The 18,775-nt window shown below is 45.5% G+C and overlaps 1 protein-coding gene across 5 annotated transcripts in view; it reads right to left on the reverse strand.

Moving 5' to 3' along the window:
• LOC126414772 (probable basic-leucine zipper transcription factor N) overlaps positions 1 to 18,775 on the reverse strand; it is a 409,868-nt gene that overhangs the window by 345,420 nt on the left and 45,673 nt on the right. The window contains exon 1 of one of the 5 annotated variants that reach the window (XM_050083383.1): positions 12,766 to 12,897. The exons of 2 other annotated variants lie outside the window; for them this stretch is intronic. The gene's annotated coding sequence lies outside the window, so the exon portion shown is untranslated. Of the gene's footprint in view, positions 1 to 12,765; positions 12,898 to 18,775 lie in introns of those variants that run through there. 2 more of the 5 variants (XM_050083379.1, XM_050083384.1) reach the window with 2 other exon arrangements.

Here is an 18,775-nt window from a genome sequence, read left to right on the forward strand (position 1 = left end):
CCAATCTGTTCAAAAAAGAATGGGCCAGTGATCAACGTAGCCGTGAAGCCGCACCATACGGTGACACGTTAACCGTACAGAGGAACTTCATGCACAGTGACTGGCGGTGAAGATCCCCACACTCGACATTCTATGTGTTCAGCTCACCTGTCAGAGAAAAATGGGATTCGTTTGTCCCTAGGATGGTTCAGGGCCAGCCGTCGTTAACTTCAATCCTTGCAAGAAAGTGGAGAGCGAAGTCAACACGTCGTTGTGCATCCTGTGGTACAAGCTGCTGTACGATATGGATCTTGTACGGATACCATTTGTGAATGGTTCGAAGCATCTTCCGTACAGTGGACCACGGGATGTTCAACTCTCATGACACAGCACACACACTGCCTGACCAATCGGGAATTGCGCGCAGCGTTGTCTGCCATAGCAACAGCGATTTCATCAACCGCCTATGGTGCAACCGGTCGTCGGCCTCTTCCAGGAGCGACGGCCAGTTCTCCAGTTGATTCTAACTACTTCATCATGCTCCGCACAGCAGGTGGAGAAAAAGGACCCTTTTGTAATCCTTTCAGCCGGCGATATTCTCGAAGTGCAGCTGCAACGTTACTGTTGTTTTGATAATAGAGCTTCACCAATAATGCCCTGCTCCATTTGTCAATGCTCTTGTTGACACGCCAAGTGCACTGCGACTGGTGTATGAGACTATGAATCACGATGAGTGATCACGGTACATGGGGGCCATAGTTGGAACTGGATGGTGGCTCTGTGACGTCTTGGAAATCATGCACCCCATACTCTGGATATTAATGCTACCAAGTTTGGTACTCGTACGGTAATTAGTTTCCGTATTATAACGTGTTAAATAGGGATGCACAACAGAGACTTACATGGTGCAGAGCCATTGCGTGTTGTTTTATAGAGAACCATACACGTTTTAATCCTTTAAAATCTCATTACAGGTGCTTGAGACCGTGATATGGAGGGCAAACACTGATACTGAAATTTGGCATCCTGGGAAGCGTAGCGAGATACTGGAGAAAGGGGAAACGATGCAAGTAATAGAGATCGTATAACAGACTCAAAACAGACAACCGAGGTAGGTGACTTTGAATGTTGCACTTACTTCAGCATTCTGAATACTAGTGTCTTTTGTTGGTAACTGTGTAGACATTACAATGAAAAAAAGAGATTTGGTAAGAGACGATTTTGTATGTCACTTTGAGATGACTGGTCGAGGCATGAACATCACAACAGTGGTAATTCAGTAGACTGACTTACTATACCATAACGCTGTCTTTGAGTATGGAAGCCAGATTCTTTCGCTGGTGGAAAGACGGTTAGTGGGGTGATATTCAGACTGTAAGCAAGGGGGGGATTTTTCAGTTATTATGCCTGCACCATATCCATTGAATAACTATACTGGATGTTATAATTAAAGTGTAGCTACTCACAGCGGTCCAATCTAGGTTTTAATTATCGTATAGCCAGCAAAACTTAACAGATCTTATAATTCGTTAGTTCGGAATCGATTTATGCCGTAAAAAATTCCACTTTTTACCATCAGTCGCAAATCTGGCTCTGTGAATGCAAGAAAGACGTATAGAAATGTTTCGTTATGTAATGGATTAGGAAGGGCATGTGTGCAGAAAAGGCTATACAAGCGAGAAAGAATTCCGGCAATGGTACAAATTTTAATTCTTTGATTCGATAGATCGTAGATAAAGGTGAGACTCAGTATTTCTCAGGAACGTCAACTTCATATGATTAAGTGAGAAAGATATAATGTTATTTATTATTAACTGGCGCTTACATCATTTGTTCAATATGAGCACCAGAGACATCGACGAGATGCCTCCGCCAGATTTGCCCCTCGTGCCAAAATTGAGACTATTTTTTTCAGCGTAAATCGGTTCCGCGTTAAAGCATTATCGTATCTGCCAAGTTTCGCTGCCAGATTATAATTACAGCCTACACCGGAGCTAAGTAAGTAGCTGCACCTTAATTATAACCACCCAGTACATTGCAAGTGCGTTAATGAGCAATATATGTTTAACAAATCATTTTATCAACTGATGCCGAGAGACATAATGTACGAGGAGGAAGGCTGGGGTCGTGCGCAGTCGCCAGCCCGCCAGCCCCCTTCCAGGGCCGGTGATCTGTGAGCGTCCCGATGTGTCTTTGGAGCGCCGCCAGTGCTCACAGTTACGGCAGCGTGTGACAGCTGCGCCGATGTTTTAGCGGAAACTTGACACTTGCTGCAGCACCTCATCGTTGCGTCACTGGCGCGTAAGAGGTGTGAAAGAAATTCGTTACGCACACATACGACACATATGCACGCTTGTAATCAAATAAAAGCAACTACGCACGTAGTGAACTAAAACAAGCACGCTGCTATATATGTATGGGCTCATGAACAGACAAAAGCATTTTCCCATGTCATATGCATAAGCGCGCGCGCGCGCACACACACACACACACACACACACACACACACACACACACACACAAAGAGAGAGAGGGTGGAGGCGAGGGGAGTGAGAGATGAGCATATACACTGAAGCGCAACAGAAACTGGTACAGGCATGCGTATTCAATTACAAATACACTACTGGCCATTAAAATTGCTACACCAAGAAAAAAAGCAGATGATAAACGGGTATTCATTGGACAAATATATTATACTAGAACTGACATGTGATTACATTTTCACGCAATTTGGTTGCATAGATCCTGAGAAATCAGTACTCAGAACAACCACCTCTGGCTGTAATAACCGCCTTGATACGCCTGGGCATTGAGTCAAACAGAGCTTGGATGGAGTGTACAGGTAGAGCTGCCCATGCAGCTTCAACACGATACCACAGTTCATCAAGAGTAGTGACTGGCGTATTGTGACGAGCCAGTTGCTCGGCTACCATTGGCCAGACGCTTCCAATTGGTGAGAGATCTGGAGAATGTGCTGGCCAGGGCAGCAGTCGAACATTTCCTGTATCCAGAAAGGCCCGTACAGGACCTGCAACATGCGGTCGTGCATTGTCCTGCTGAAATGTAGGGTTTCGCAGGGATCGAATGAAGGGTAGAGCCACGGGTCGTAACACATCTGAAATGTAACATCCACTGTTCAAAGTGCCGTCAATGCGAACAAGAGGTGACCGGGACGTGTAACCGATGGCATCCCATACCATCGCGCCCGGTGATACGCCAGTATGGCGATGACGAATTCACGCTTCCAACATGCGTTCACCGCGATGTCACCCAACACGGATGCAACCATCATGATGCTGTAAACAGAACCTGTATTCATCCGAAAAAAGAAGTTCTACCATTCGTGCACCGAGGTTCGTCGTTGGGTACACCATCGCAGGCGCTCCTGTCTGTGATGCAGCGTCAAGGGTAACCGCAGCCATGGTCTCCGAGATGATAGTCCATGCTGCTGCAAACGTCGTCGAACTGTTCGTGCAGATGGTTGTTGTCTTGCAAACGTCCCCATCTGTTGACTCAGGGATCGAGACGTGGCTGCACGATCCGTTACAGCCATGCGGATAAGATGCCCTTCATCTCGACTGCTAGTGATACGAGGCCGCTGGGATCCAGCACGGCGTTCCGTATTACCCTCCTGAACCCACCGATTCCATATTCTGCTAACAGTCATTGGATCTCGACCAACGCTAGCAGCAATGTCGCGATACGATAAACCGCAATCGCGATAGGCTACAATTCGACCTGCATCAAAGTGGGAAACGTGATGGTACGCATTTCTCCTCCATACACGAGGCATCACAACAACGTTTCACCAGGCAACGCCGGTCAACTGCTGTTTGTGTATGAGAAATCGGTTGGAAACTTTCCTCATGTCAGCACGTTGTAGGTGTCGCCGCCGGCGCCAACCTTGTGTGAATGCTCTGAAAAGCTAATCATTTGCATATCACAGCATCTTCCTGTCGGTTAAATTTCGCGTCTGTAGCACGTTATCTTTGTTGCAATTTTAATGGCCAGTAGTGTGTATGTAAAGAGCAGAATGCGGCGCTGAGGTTGGCAGCGCCAAAATAAGGCAAGTGCCTGGCGCGGTTTTAGATCCGTTACTGCTACTACAGTGGCAAGTTATCAAGATTTAAGTGAGTTTGAAAGTGGTGTTATAGTCGGCGCACCAGCGATGGGATACAGCACCTACGAGGTAGCTATGAAGTGGGGATTTTCCCGTACGACCATTTCACGAGTGTACCGTGAATATCAGGAATCCGGTAAAACATCAAATCTCCGACATCGCTGCGGCTGGAAAAACATCCTGCAAGAACGGGACCAACGACGACTGAAGAAAATCGTTCAGCATGGCAGAAGTGCAACCCTGCCGCAAATTGCTGCAGATTTAAATGCTGGGCCATCAACAAGTGTCAGCGTACGAACCATTCAACGAAACGTCATCGATATAGGCTTTCGGAGCCGAAGGTCACTTGTGTACTCTTGATGACATCACGACACAAAGCTTTACGCCTCGCCTGGGCCCGTCAACACAGACATTGGACTGTTGATGACTGGAAATATGTTGCCTGTTTGGATGAGTCTCGTTTAAAATTGTATCGAGCGGATGGACATGTACGGGTATGGAGACAACCTCATGAATCCGTGGACCCTGCATGTCAGCAGGGGACTGTTCAAGTTGGTGGAGGTTCTGTAACGGTGTGGGGCGTGTGCAGTTGGAGTGATATGGAACCCCTGATACGTCTAGATACGACTCTGACAGGTGACACGTATGTAAGCATCCTGTCTGATCACCTGCATCCCTTCATGTCTATCGTGCGTTCCGATGGACTTGGGCAATTCCAACGACTACCCATGAATTACTACAGCGTGGCTGCAGGAACACTCTTCTGAGTTTAAACACTTCCGATGGCCTCCAAGCCGTCTGGAATGGCCGAGCGGTTCTAGGCGCTACAGTATGGAATCGCACGACCGCTACGGTCGCAGGTTCGAATCCTGTCTCGGGCATGGATATGTGAGGTGTCCTTAGGTTAGTTAGGTTTCAGTAGTTGTAAGTTCTAGGGGACTGATGACCTCAGAAGTTAAGTCCCATAGTGCTCAGAGCCATTTGAACCATTTTGATGGTTGCCAAACTCCCTGGACATGAACATTATAGAGCATATCTGGGATGCCTTGTAATGTGCTGTTCGGAAGAGATCTCCGCCCCTCGTACTCTTAGGGATTTATGGACAGCCCTGCAGGACTGATTGTGTCATTTCCCTCCAGCAGTACTTCAAACATTAGTCGAGTCCATGCCACGCCGTGTTGTGGCACTTCTGCATGCTCTCGGGGGCCCTACACGATATTAGGCAGGTATACCAGTTTCCTTGACTCTTCAGAATATATTAGCAGTAGTCGCTATGTCGGAGAGCTATATCGCCTGTTGCCTCAATGAATGGAATAGATCTCGCGGCGTTTGTGTCGGTACAACTTCCACTGGCCCTCTGATTGACGGTAACGTTAGTACGGACAAGACAGAGGATCGCAGTGGGAACGATCAGTGATTAGAAACAAAGGACACTCCATCATTGAAGGCACTACCCTTTTGAAACGCCACTTTCTCAGTGACATCAAAGGCTCTATCATCCTTTGGTTGCATTTATGCTACGGTACGTCATTGTGTCAAGCGGTCTTCTAAACCACTGACTCGCCTTGAAGATGACTGTCCAGTTAGGACCCGAAATATAGCAAGATGCAATACAGGGTCATGGGGCTCAATTAGAAGCGGGACAGAACAATGAAAACAATTCTGCTCTAGTCAATGAGCTTCCAGGCCGAAGACGTGTATGGAGACACGTCCGACAGCGGTGGTATACGAGTCTGAATGTCGCACCACAACCAGGAGTAATGGTCTTCGGTGCCATTTCAGATCATAGCAGGATTCATTTGGTTGTCATCCGCAGACCCCTTACAGTACATCGGTACGTCGAGGACAGTCTACGCCCCGTTTTATTGCCCTTCACGGCAAGTCATACTAGGCTTATATTTCAGCAAGATAATGGCCGCCCGCACACGGCGAGAGTTTCTACTGTAGTGTTAACAACAAGTGGATTGCAAGAGCCATCGTCGGATAGCTCACGCAATCACAGAGCGGCAAAATGCCCATCAACTCAGCGCTTGACATTAAACGAGCATCATTGTCACCAGGATCCATTTCCAGACGCTGGCTCACAAGAACCAACTTCCCACACGACCCAACTCTGCTAAACATACTTCGCAGGGCACAGTCCTTACCTTCTGCGCACAGCATACTATTGATCTCTTGGACTGTGGAGAAATATCAGCCGCGCGGGATTAACCGAGCGGTCTTTGACGCTGCAGTCATGGACTGTGCGGTTGGTCCCGTCGGAGGTTCGAATCCTCCCTCGGGCATGGGTGTGTGTGTTTGTCCTCAGGACAATTTAGGTTAAGTAGTGTGTAAGCTTAGGGACTGATGACCTTAGCAGTTGAGTCCCATAAGATTTCAAACACATTTGAACATTTTTTCGAGAAATATCACCCGAAATATTGAACATCAGTTCATAATTGTACATAAAAATGGCACGGTAGGAGTGCTGCGAAAAGCAGGTACTTTTCAAGTATTCTGGTGGAAACGCCTGGGAGGGATGAAATGAGAACCAAGAATGTCCGCCATCGCCCCGTTCCCCATAGGTTGTCGAAATAAGGCTGTGCAGGAGATCACGTGCTCCAGTTTGTTCATAAATAGCAGTCCGGCCCGGATTCGATTCCCCGCCTGGTCGGAGATTTGTTCCGTCCGGGGACTGGGTGTTGTGCTGTCCTTACGTTCCGCATCGTCAGGATTGAAATTCAACTATTTAGCTGGCTGTATGGGGACGACCCAAAAGCCAACAAATTAAAAAAATAGCAGTCCATTGACAAATTGCACAGTCACCAAGACAGGTACGATGCTTCGTTGCTGCTGAATTATATTTCAACGTTTGACAAACGTTCTGCAAAAATGAAAAACAGGGAAAGAAGATTGTAGCCTAACGCCCCACTGACGACAAATCACTAGCAACAGAGCACAAACTCAGACTGGAAAAAGATGGCAAGGGAAAGTTGCCTTATTATTTTCATCCCGACATTTGTCTCCGGCGGGTTATGGAAATCATAGAAAACGTAAATATGAATGACCGGACGAAGATCTGAACTGCCGTCCACCGAATGAGATTTCAGTGTCTTAATAAATGTGCCATCTTGCTCGGTCCACAAACATGAGGATACGGGCTTGGTCCCTCAGTCACCATACTTGTGTTGATCACATCTCGAGTGTTTCCAAAACGGATGCAAATGCCTTTATTACTATTTCCGCCAGTCTCATTGAACAGAATGTGACTATTGGCTATATCTACCTATTGTGTCAGATCTCACATAGGACCTCTAAGAGTTGTGGTTGTCATCAGTGCGAAAGGAAAAGCTACGCGTCTCCCATTGAACGACTAAACAGTATGTGCTGCAAGGTCACACTACTACGCAGACTCCCAGGTGTGGCGTTTTCTGCACTTACATCTTGACATTTGTTACTGGTAAAGTGTCAGTGTCAAGAGCCTGACATATTATCTTTATGCAGTTCGTAAACTGTTGTCATCAATCGCTCTCCGCCTTTCCTAGCTTTTCTATCGTCCTGCGAGGACCGCTGTTTTCGCGATTTGGGTGTTTTTATGAGAATGGAAAGTCATCCTGTACGTTTATTTAAAATTTTGGGCCACAGAAGCTCTAACCTGGACCTAATCTTCCCTCACAATCATTCTCCTAACGGGATTCACGAGGAAGGCAAAGATTTCGGTTCGAGTTAAGCCTGACACGCAATTGTAATATAGCCGGACGATTAAGTCCAGTATACTCTCCGTCGCACAGCGTTTTATAAAAATTACCTTGTTTTCCAGTCTGTGAAAGTTAAAATAAGGAAATACGGACCCTGCTTTGGACTGGATGGGCTGCCCTTGCGTACTGTCCTGCGACGATCACTCAGATCGTATGCGACGATTTTTTTTACATCGTTATTTTCTCTTAAACAACAAACCAGCTGCAAAGGAGTAAAATAAACGGAAATGTTAACTTTTTTTTCTCCGCTCTTACTTGTTACATTTACAGTCGAAATCCCGGTCATGTAGAACACTTGGAAGTGTCCTACCGAACGGGGTAACACAGTGATCAGACAATAAATTGGGATTCTTGAGAGGCCGGTTTCAAACATCGTCGTTGTGCAGGCGCAACATCAAGCGCCGGCACGTGGGTCTGGAACGCTACAGCAGAGAGGGCTGTGAGACGACGTCAGCCAATAGCACGCTGTCTAGGACGACACCACGGCAGGAGCGGCCCCTATACGAGGAGAACATAAGCGCTGCGCCGCGAAGCCGCGGCCGGACTAGAAGACGAGCCGTCATCCAAACGCTTTAGCCATGACTTATCAACTGTTGTGTTTTGCTTGCACTGAAATTGTATATACCAAGGGACATTGATTATTCGCATGTCGCCAACTACCTGCGACACCTCTTTGTGAAAACGCAAAGTATTTTCAATTTAACTTACTGTAATAAACCCAATTAATAAGGTTTGCTTGAAATTTTGTCTAGCTATCCGAGGAAACAGCTTCCTAGGCACCCTATATTAGACGAGTGGGCAGGATACGACAATCCAGCCATCGAGGTGCATTTTGTTGCGGTGTCGTCAGTCTGTTTCAGGTTAACGCCGAGCTGATTCCTTCAAAGAGGCCATGCTCGCTTGTTGATCTGTGTCAGTCGTTCGCAGTGCTGATTCCTGTTGCTCTTGGCCTTTAGGTCGTGAAGTAACGCCGAATCTTTGCAGTAGTGCGCCAGTCACATGTTTCTGAACTTCAGGTATTCATGATGACTGTTGATTCGACTATGTAAGCGTCGTCACGTGAAGATGGGGTGTGGGTGTTCCTTCAAATACCGGGTGTTTCATAAAGAGTCATGCGATTTCACGACTGTGTCATCTACACGAATGAAAACAAAAACTAGGGGTGAATTTTAACTTACAGCGTCTTTATTTTCAAAACGGCCATCCGATTTTAGAAAGAAGTATCTTTTGGGCGCAAACTCAGACAATTCTGGAGTATGTTTTACAGTTACGTTTCGGTCAGACTTTTCTTTACCTTTCACAAATGTTCAATGTATTCTCCAACGGAGGCGTAATAAACATCCAGACGATGGTCAAACTCGTTCCATACTTTTCTGAGAGTGTTTGGAAGTTATTACATTGACTGTTGTTGCTACGCCCGTTCGTATAGAGTTGTTGGAAGACGAAACCTTCAGACTAAGTCTTTGATACACCGCTACAAAAAATAAATCACACGTTGCGAGAGCAGGCAACCATGGAGGTCAATAGCGTAATGCTAGACCCACAGGTCCCTTAGGACTCATCGATCGGTGACGCAACGCATTGTTGAGAAATGCTCCTACATGCAAGTGCCAGCGCGGAGGTACTCCAGCCTTCTGAAAAATGAAACTTTCAGCACTTCCGGTGAATTTGAAAAGCAAAGATCTTCGTAAAACACGCCAGAAAGACATATGTGGAACAGCCCTCAACTGTCATGACTTCTGCGGACTACGTGTAAAACTCAGTTGAATGCGCTCTACCGGGGCGACCTGTGGATTTCCGCTTACATAAACACCTGTTTCTTAAATATATTGGTGTCATCGTTGAACGTCTTGATCTGTAGGAGGTGCTGTGCAGTGTTGTCTACGACAACGCAGCACGCTCTTGTAACTGAATTATATCTGTTGAAATGGAGAATGCAAAACTCCTTTTATCACTTTGTTATCGTCATCTCGACCAGACGGACACTGATTAATGAACGAGCAAGCGAGTTAACTGCACAGGCCACTTACAGCTGGCGCCAAGGTAAAGCTTTAGTTTCAGCGTGTGACTTAAAATTCATCTCAAGTTTCTCTCTTCATACATGCAGAAGGCGTAGTCTTGTGTAATCGGATGGATCTTTCTGCAACATCCTGTATTCTCAAGTTTATTGGTACAAACAAGAAGATCACAAGGTAATTGGATTTTTGTAATTTTCTGTATTTATGTTACGTGAAGTTCAGAACTCAAACCAAAGCAGATCAATACAGCGCTCAAAAATTCCCGACAAAAATGACTTTGAAATTTTCCAAGCGTCTTTAATAATCTAAATTACAGTCGATTTTTCGACAGGCAGCTTGGTTACTATATTGCGGCCGTAGTTTCGATTTCTGGCTGAAGCAAATTTTTAAATAAAAATGCCTGCCCTATGAGCATTAACCTGAAGTGTAATACACATAAAGTTGGAAAAAAATAGTAGCCCTCGAGACTGGCAATCGCTGGATCACTGTTTCGAATCTTATTTTGGTCATTATCTTTTCCGTTTTTTTCTGTTCATTTCGAATACCTACGTCATTTAAATATAAAATGGAACAAATATATGCTAATTAAGATGTAACTGACATTTTATGGAAAATCCGGGTCTTCTTATTTCTAATCACACATTGCACACAAAAATCCAATTCTCATTGCAAATATAAATTCTTAATTACCAATATTTATAAAAGATTGTTAATAAATATTTTTATTGAAACAATATTACATTTTTTCGTCTTTGTATATTTTACGCTCCACAGAAATGCTCATGGAACATGAACCTTTGTTTAAAAATTTACCACAGCTGGAAATCGAACCGAGCCCACCCCCCTAGCAGACGAGCATTCTGCCACACGCCCAAACGGCCCGTTGGGAAACGAAATCTTTTTAGGGTGTAAGGCCACTTGGAAAAGTTCAAAGTCGATTTTGTCGAGAATTTTTAAGCGTTGCATGGAACTGCTTTGGTAGATTGATGTTTGAGTTCCGACATTGATGTAAAATAAAAAAAAAATGGCCAAGTGCGAGCAGGACTCGCGCACTGAGAATTCTGTATAAACTTAGTAATTTAAACACTCAGTTCATCCATTCCCGGAACTGAGGATTTCGAAGTTTTTGTCTGTTATCGACATTGATACTGCCAAGATATAGGTTCCAGGAACTCCCAAGATTTTCGAGAACGTTTTAATTTCAAGATTGAACTCGGATAACAAATGCCAAAGAAATATTTTTGTCGTGTGATTAATTAGAAATTACCAATTTTTCGATGTTTTTCTTTGGTAGTACTGTGAAATCTTGCTTCTTGGCAAACTTCATGAATCTAGGTCAACGGGAAGCAAAAAATGGTTCAAATGGCTCTGAGCACTATGGGACTTAACATCTGAGGTCATCAGTCCCCTAGAACGTAGAACTACGTAAACCTAACTAACCTAAGGACATCACACACATCCATGCCCGAGGCAGGATTCGAACCTCCGACCGTAGCGGTCGCGCGGTTTCTAGACTGAAACGCCTAGAACCGCTCGGCCACAAGGGCCGGCTAACGGGAAGCACCCTGTTGGTTTTGATGGGTGAGTTTACGAGTATGAAAATATGTGACCTAAATGGCCGTATCTTTTGGCTGTATTGACTTAAAAGCTAACGTTGATTATACCGCCAAGGGACTATAAACCTTAGTATGTTAAATAAATTTCAACCCGATACGCCTACCCGTCCCTGACAGAAAAGGGTCTCAACGAACGCACGGCAGACAGTCTGGTAACAAATGACAAAATTTCTTTTGTGTGTAATGTAATTACAAATTAATAAATTTCGAATTTTTTCCTTTGGTTTTACTGTGAAACCGTGGTCGTTGGCAAATTCCATGATTGCAGGTCAACAGGAAGTATCCTGTAGGATAGGTTTCGAATGGTTCAAATGGCTCTGAGCACTATGGGGTCATCATCATTCCCATAGACTTCAAACTACTTAAACCTAACTAACCCAAGGACATCAAACATATCAAAGCCCGAGGCAGGATTCGGACCTGCCACTGTAGCAGCAGCACAATTCCGGAATGAAGCGCCTAGAACCGCTCGGCCGCAACGGCCGGCGGTAGGTTTCGATGAGTGAGTTTGCGGCTATCAGAATATGTGACGTATATGACCGTATCTTTTGACAGCATTCACTCAGAGCCGGCCGCTGTGGCCGAGTGATTCTAGGCGCTTCAGTCCGGAACCGCGCTGCTGCTACAGTCGCAGGTTCGAATCCTGCCTCGGGCATGAATGTGTGTGATGTCCTTAGGTTAGTTAGGTTTAAGTAGTTCTAAGTCTAGGGGACTGATGACCTCAGATGTTAAGTCCCATAGTGCTCAGAGCCATTTGAGCTATTCACTTAGAAGATTGACTTTTTTACATCGCCAATGGATCGTAGACCTTAAAATGTGACAGATTTTGAACTTGATAGTGTACCCATTCCTTAAAGAATTGGTTTTGAATAATCGGACAGACGGACAGAGAGAAGGCAGACGGACAATAAAGTAAACCTATAATGGTTCCCTTTTTACTGACTGAGATACGGAACCCTAAAAAATTAAAAAATGTGATTGCCCTGTGGTCTCATCGCAGTCTAAGTAACACCCGACAGCCATAGCAAGATTTTATTACTCAACGAAAATTATTTCGTCGCTCCTTCCCAGACGGCCAAAAATAACATATGTGCTCGCGTTTAAAGGATGTCTGACGAAGGACTTGAACGTTGGCCCAAAAAAACAGAGGTTCTCAGTCAGGAAGAAATTCGCTGCTACGCTGGACACGTCTAACGCCACTGACTCACACTCTCACACAGAGACAGACAGACGGAACAACAGCCAGCAGTAGCAGCCAGCAGCCAGCGGGCAGCGGGCGGCGGGCAGTAACTCACGTGAGCCGTGCCGTCCGTGTGGCGTCGGCCGCACGACTGGTGACTGCTGTGTGCCCGGCCGCGGTGGCCGCTCACCAGATTAAAATAGTATTTGATCCCCGTCGCCAAACTGCGCCCTCCTCTCGAGCAGTAGCGTCAGCCCCCCCAGCGCCGAGGCGTATCGGCATGCGAGCGCGGCAAGCGGCGCGACAATAAGCAGATGGCGACCAGACGGATGGGCCGGCGTTCCGTGGGCGCCACACCGCTGCCAGCGGCGGCGCGGCCTCAAGGGCGTGGCGCTCGGCGCAAGTCTATTTCCGCAGAGTATTGTCACTGGACAGAAACTGAAAAAATTACTCCAGCTTATCGAAGAAAGAAGGAACGCAAAAAATGCGAGGGGGTGAACGAAGGACAGCAATCAGAAGAGCTAACGACCGTTGTCCGCTTTGAAGTGACCAACTAACCTACCCCCATGAACCATGGACGAACTATGAACATGAACTATATGACCAACTAACCTACCTCCATGAACCATTGACCTTGCCATTGGTGGGGAGGCTTGCGTGCCTCAGCGATACAGATGGCCGTACCGTAGGTGCAACCACAACGGAGGGGTATCTGTTGAGAGGCCAGACAAACGTGTGGTTCCAGAAGAGGGGCAGCAGCCTTTTCAGTAGTTGCAGGGGCAACAGTCTGGATGATTGACTGATCTGGCCTTGTAACACTAACCAAAACGGCCTTGCTGTGCTGGTACTGCGAACGGCTGAAAGCAAGAGGAAACTACAGCTATAATTTTTCCCGAGGGCATGCAGCTTTACTGTATGGTTAAATGATGATGGCGTCCTCTTGGGTAAAATATTCCGGAGGTAAAATAGTCCCCCATTCGGATATCCGGGCTGGGACTACTCAGGAGGACGTCGTTATCAGGAGAAAGAAAACTGGCGTTCTACGGATCGGAGCGTGGAATGTCAGATCCCTTAATAGGGCAGGTAGGTTAGAACATTTAAAAAGGGAAATGGATAGGTTGAAGTTAGATATAGTGGGAATTAGTGAAGTTCGGTGGCAGCAGGAACAAGACTTTTGGTCAGGTGAATACAGGGTTATAAATACAAAATCAAATAGGGGTAATGCAGGAGTAGGTTTAATAATGAATAAAAAACTAGGAGCGCGGGTAAGCTACTACAAACAGCATAGTGAACGCATTATTGTGGCCAAGGTAGACACGAAGCCCACGCCTACTACAGTAGTACAAGTTTATATGCCAACTAGCTCTGCAGATGATGAAGAAATTGATGAAATGTATGATGAGATAAAAGAAATTATTCAGGTAGTGAAGAGAGACGAAAATTCAATAGTCATGGGTAACTGGAATTCGAGAGTAGGAAAAGGGAGAGAACGTAGTGGGTGAATATGGATTGGGGGAGAGAAATGAAAGAGGAATCCGTCTGGAAGAATTTTGCACAGAGCGTAACTTAATCATAGCTAACACTTGGTTCAAGAATCATAAAAGAAGGCTGTATACATGGAAGAATCCTGGAGATAATAGAAGGTATCAGATAGATTGTATAATGGTAAGACAGAGATTTAGGAACCAGGTTTTAAATTGTAAGACATTTCCAGGGGCAGATGCCGACTCTGACCACAATCTATTGGTTATGAACTGCAGATTAAAATTGAAGAAACTGCAAAAAGGTGGGAATTTAAGGAGATGGGACCTGGATAAACTGACTAAACCAGAGTCTGTACAGAGATTCAGGGAGAGCATAAGGGAACAATTTACAGGAATAGGGGAAAGAAATACAGTAGAAGAAGAATGGGTAGCTCTGAGGGATGAAGTAGTGAAGGCAGCAGAGGATCAACTAGGTAAAAAGACGAGGGCTAGTAGAAATCCTTGGGTAACAGAAGAAATATTGAATTTAATTGATGAGAGGAGAACATATAAAAACGCAGTAAATGAAGCAGGCAAAAAGGAGTACAAACGTCTCAAAAATGAGATCGACAGGAAGTGCAAAATGGCTAAGAAGGGATGGCTAGAGGACAAATGTAAGGATGTAGAGGCTTATCTCACTAGGGGTAAGATAGATACTGCCTACAGGAAAATTGAAGAGACTTTTGGAGAAAAGAGAACCACTTGTATGAATATCAAGATCTCAGATGGAAACCCAGTTCTAAGCAAAGAAGGGAAAGCAGAATATTGGAGGGAGAATATAGAGGGTCTATACAAGGGCGATGTACTTGAGGACAATATTATGGAAATGGAAGAAGATGTAGATGAAGATGAAATGGGAGATACGATACTGCGTGAAGAATTTGACAAAGCACTAAAAGACCTGAGTCGAAACAAGGCCCCGGGAGTAGAAAACATTCCATTGGAACTACTGACGGCCTTGGGAGAGCCAGTCCTGACAAAACTCTACCATCTGGTGAGCAAGATGTATGAGACAGGCGAGATACCCTCAGACTTCAAGAAGAATATAATAATTCCAATCCCAAAGAAAGCAGGTGTTGACAGATGTAAAAATTACCGAACTATTAGTTTAATAAGTCACAGCTGCAAAATACTAACACGAATTCGTTACAGACGAATGGACAAACTGGTAGAAGCCGACCTCGGCGAAGATCAGTTTGGATTCCGCAGAAATATTGGAACACGTGAGGTAATACTGACCTTACGACTTATCTTAGAAGAAAGATTAAGGAAAGGCAAACCTACGTTTCTAGCATTGGTAGACTTAGAGAAAGCATTTGACAACGTTAACTGGAATACTCTCTTTCAAATTCTTAAGGTGGTAGGTGTAAAATACAGGGAGCGAAAGGCTATTTACAATTTGTACAGAAACCAGATGGCAGTTATAAGAGTCGGGGAGCATGAAAGGGAAGCAGTGGTTGGGAAGGGATTGAGACAGTGTTGTAGCCTCTCCCCGTTGTTATTCAGTCTGTATATTGATCAAGCAGTAAAGGAAACAAAAAAAAAATCGGAGTAGGTATTAAAATCCATGGAGAAGAAATAAAAACTTTGAGGTTCGCCGATGACATTGTAGTTCTGTCAGAGACAGCAAAGGACTTGGAAGAGCAGTTGAACGGAATGGACAGTGTCTTGAAAGGAGGATATGAGATGAACATCAACAAAAGGAAAACGAGAATAATGGAATGTAGTCGAATTAAGTCGGGTGATGCTGAGGGAATTAGATTAGGAAATGAGACATTTAAAGTAGTAAAGGAGTTTTGCTATTTGGGGAGCAAAATAACTGATGACGGTCGAAGTATAGAGGATATAAAATGTAGACTGGCAATGGCAAGGAAAGCGTTTCTGAAGATGAGAAATTTGTTAACATCGAGTATAGATTTAAGTGTCAGGAAGTCGTTTCTGAAAGTATTTGTATGGAGTGTAGCCATGTATGGAAGTGGAACATGGACGATAAATAGTTTGGACAAGAAGAGAATAGAAGCTTTCGAAATGTGATGCTACAGAAGAATGTTGAAGATTGGGTGGGTAGATAACGTAACTAATGATGAGGTATTGAATAGGACTGGGGAGAAGAGAAGTTTGTGGCAGAACTTGACTAGAAGAAGGGATCGGTTGGTAGGACATGTTCTGAGGCATCAAGGGATCACAAATTTAGCATTGGAGGGCAGCGTGGAGGGTAAAAATCGTAGAGGGAGACCAAGAGATGAATACACTAAGCAGAGTCAGAAGGATGCAGGTTGCAGTAGGTACTGGGAGATGAAGGAGCTTGCACAGGATAGAGTAGCCTGGAGAGCTGCATCAAACCAGTCTCAGGACTGAACAACAACAACAACAACAACAAAAACATGTGACTAAAAGTATCCGGACACCTGGCTGAAAAAGACTTACAAGTTCGTGCTGCAGTCCATCGATAATGCTGAATACAACATGGTGTTGGCCCACCCTTACCCTTGATGACAGCTTCCACTCTCACAGGCATACGTTCAATCAGGTGCTGGAAGGTTACTTGGGGAATGGCAGCACATTCATCTCAAAATGCTGCACTGAAGAGAGGTATCGATGTCGGTCGTGAGGCCTGGCACGAAGTCGGCGTTCCAAAACATCCCAAAGGTGTTCTATAGGATTTAGGTCAGGTCCCTGAGCAGGCCAGTCCATTACAGGGAAGTTATTGACGTGTAACCACTCCACCACAGGCCGTGCATAATGAGCAGGTGCCCGATCGTGTTGAAAGATGCAATCGCCATCCCCTAATTGCTCTTCAACAGTAGGAAGCAAGAAGGTGCTTAAAATCAATGTAGGCTTGTGCTGTGATAGTGCCAAACAAAACAACAAGGGATGTGAGCCCCCTCGATGAAAAACACGACCACACCATAACACCACCGCCTCAGAATTTTACTGTTGGCACTACACACGCCGGCAGATGACGTTCACCGGGCAATCGCCATACCCACACTCTGCCATCGGATTGCCACATTGTGTACCGTGATTCGTCACTCCACACAACGCTTTGCCACTGTTCAATCGTCCAATGTTTACGCTCCTGACACCAAGCGAGGGGTCGTTTGGCATTTACCGCTCTGATGCGTGGCTTATGAGCAACTGCTCGACCCTGAAATCCAAGTTTTCTCACCTCGCACCTAACTGTCATAGTACTTGCAGAGGATCCTGATGCAGTTTGGAATTACTGTGTGATGGTCTGGATAGATGTCTGTCTATTACACATTACGACCCTCTTAAACTGTCGGCCGTCTCTGTCAGTCAACACACGAGGTACGTCTGGACGCTTTCGTGCTGCACGTGTCACTTCATGTTTCCACTTCACTATCACATCGGAAACAGTGGACCTAGGGATGTTTAGGAGTGTGGAAATCTCGCGTACAGACATATGACACAAGTGACACCCAATCACCTGATCACGTTCGAAATCCGTGAGTTCCGCGGAGCGCCCCATTCTGCTCTCTCACGATGTGTAATTACTACTGAGGTCGCTGCTATGAGTACCTGGCAGTAGGTGGCAGCGTAATGCACCTAATATGAAAAACGTATGTTTCTGGGATGTCCGGATACTTTTGATCATATAGTGCAGCTGTCATTTGACAGCTGGAGCGCTGCACAACTCCCGTCTCCAAACCACCAGATGGCAGTACCAGCTCGTACTATGTTCCCTCTTCCTCTGCACAAAGCATTGCGACTGTCAGTTCTCAAGCACGAAACGTTTCCTGACCGAAAATTTCGCTTATTTCTACAAAAAACGTCACACTGATCCCAGAACCGACTGGTAACAAGCTGAAGAGACACAGTAGAGATCTGCCGGCCGCGGTGGCCGATCGGTTTTTAGGCGCTTCAGTCCGGTACCGCGCGACTGCCACGGCCGCAGGCTCGAATCCTGCCTCGGGCATGGATGTGTGTGATGTCTTTAGGTTAGTTAGGTTTAAGTAGTTCTAAGTTCTAGGAGACTGATGACCTCAGATGTTAAGTCCCATAGTCCTCAGAGCCATTTTTGAACAGAAGAGATCTCAGGGTAATTTTTTCTACCGTGTACAAACTCTAGGGATTGATCGATGGGAGGATACGGAACAAAAAAGATCTAGTGAACTCATGTCCGGAAATCCATGGTTTCCATGCAGAGAGCATTTATTCAATCATACATTGTTACAGAGACTGCGGTCTTATACGCGCTGTGCCATGCAGCCACAGATACAGTACGTGTTGAAAATGGTTTCCGTGTGCCTCAACGCATACGTGTACGCGCCGTAGCATGTCCTGTCTCAGACGTTGATATCGGCCAGGCTGCATCCTAACAGTGAAGAAGACGGCATGAATACGCTGCTCCAAAGTCTCCACATCCGAAGTAGTTTCTGCATACACGATACCTTTGAGATGGGCCCATAACCATAAATGGCACGGGTTGAAATCCGGTGAACAAGCAGACCAAGTAACTGGACCCCGTCGTCCGATCCATTGACTAGAGAGGACACAATTAAGTTGGGTGCGGACGGTAATGGTGAAGTGGGATGCAGCACTATCATGTAGCAGCCACATAACCCTTCGAATCATCAATGG

The sequence above is a fragment of the Schistocerca serialis genome, chromosome 1 (assembly GCF_023864345.2).
Source record: "Schistocerca serialis cubense isolate TAMUIC-IGC-003099 chromosome 1, iqSchSeri2.2, whole genome shotgun sequence".
NCBI lineage: Eukaryota > Metazoa > Arthropoda > Insecta > Orthoptera > Acrididae > Schistocerca > Schistocerca serialis.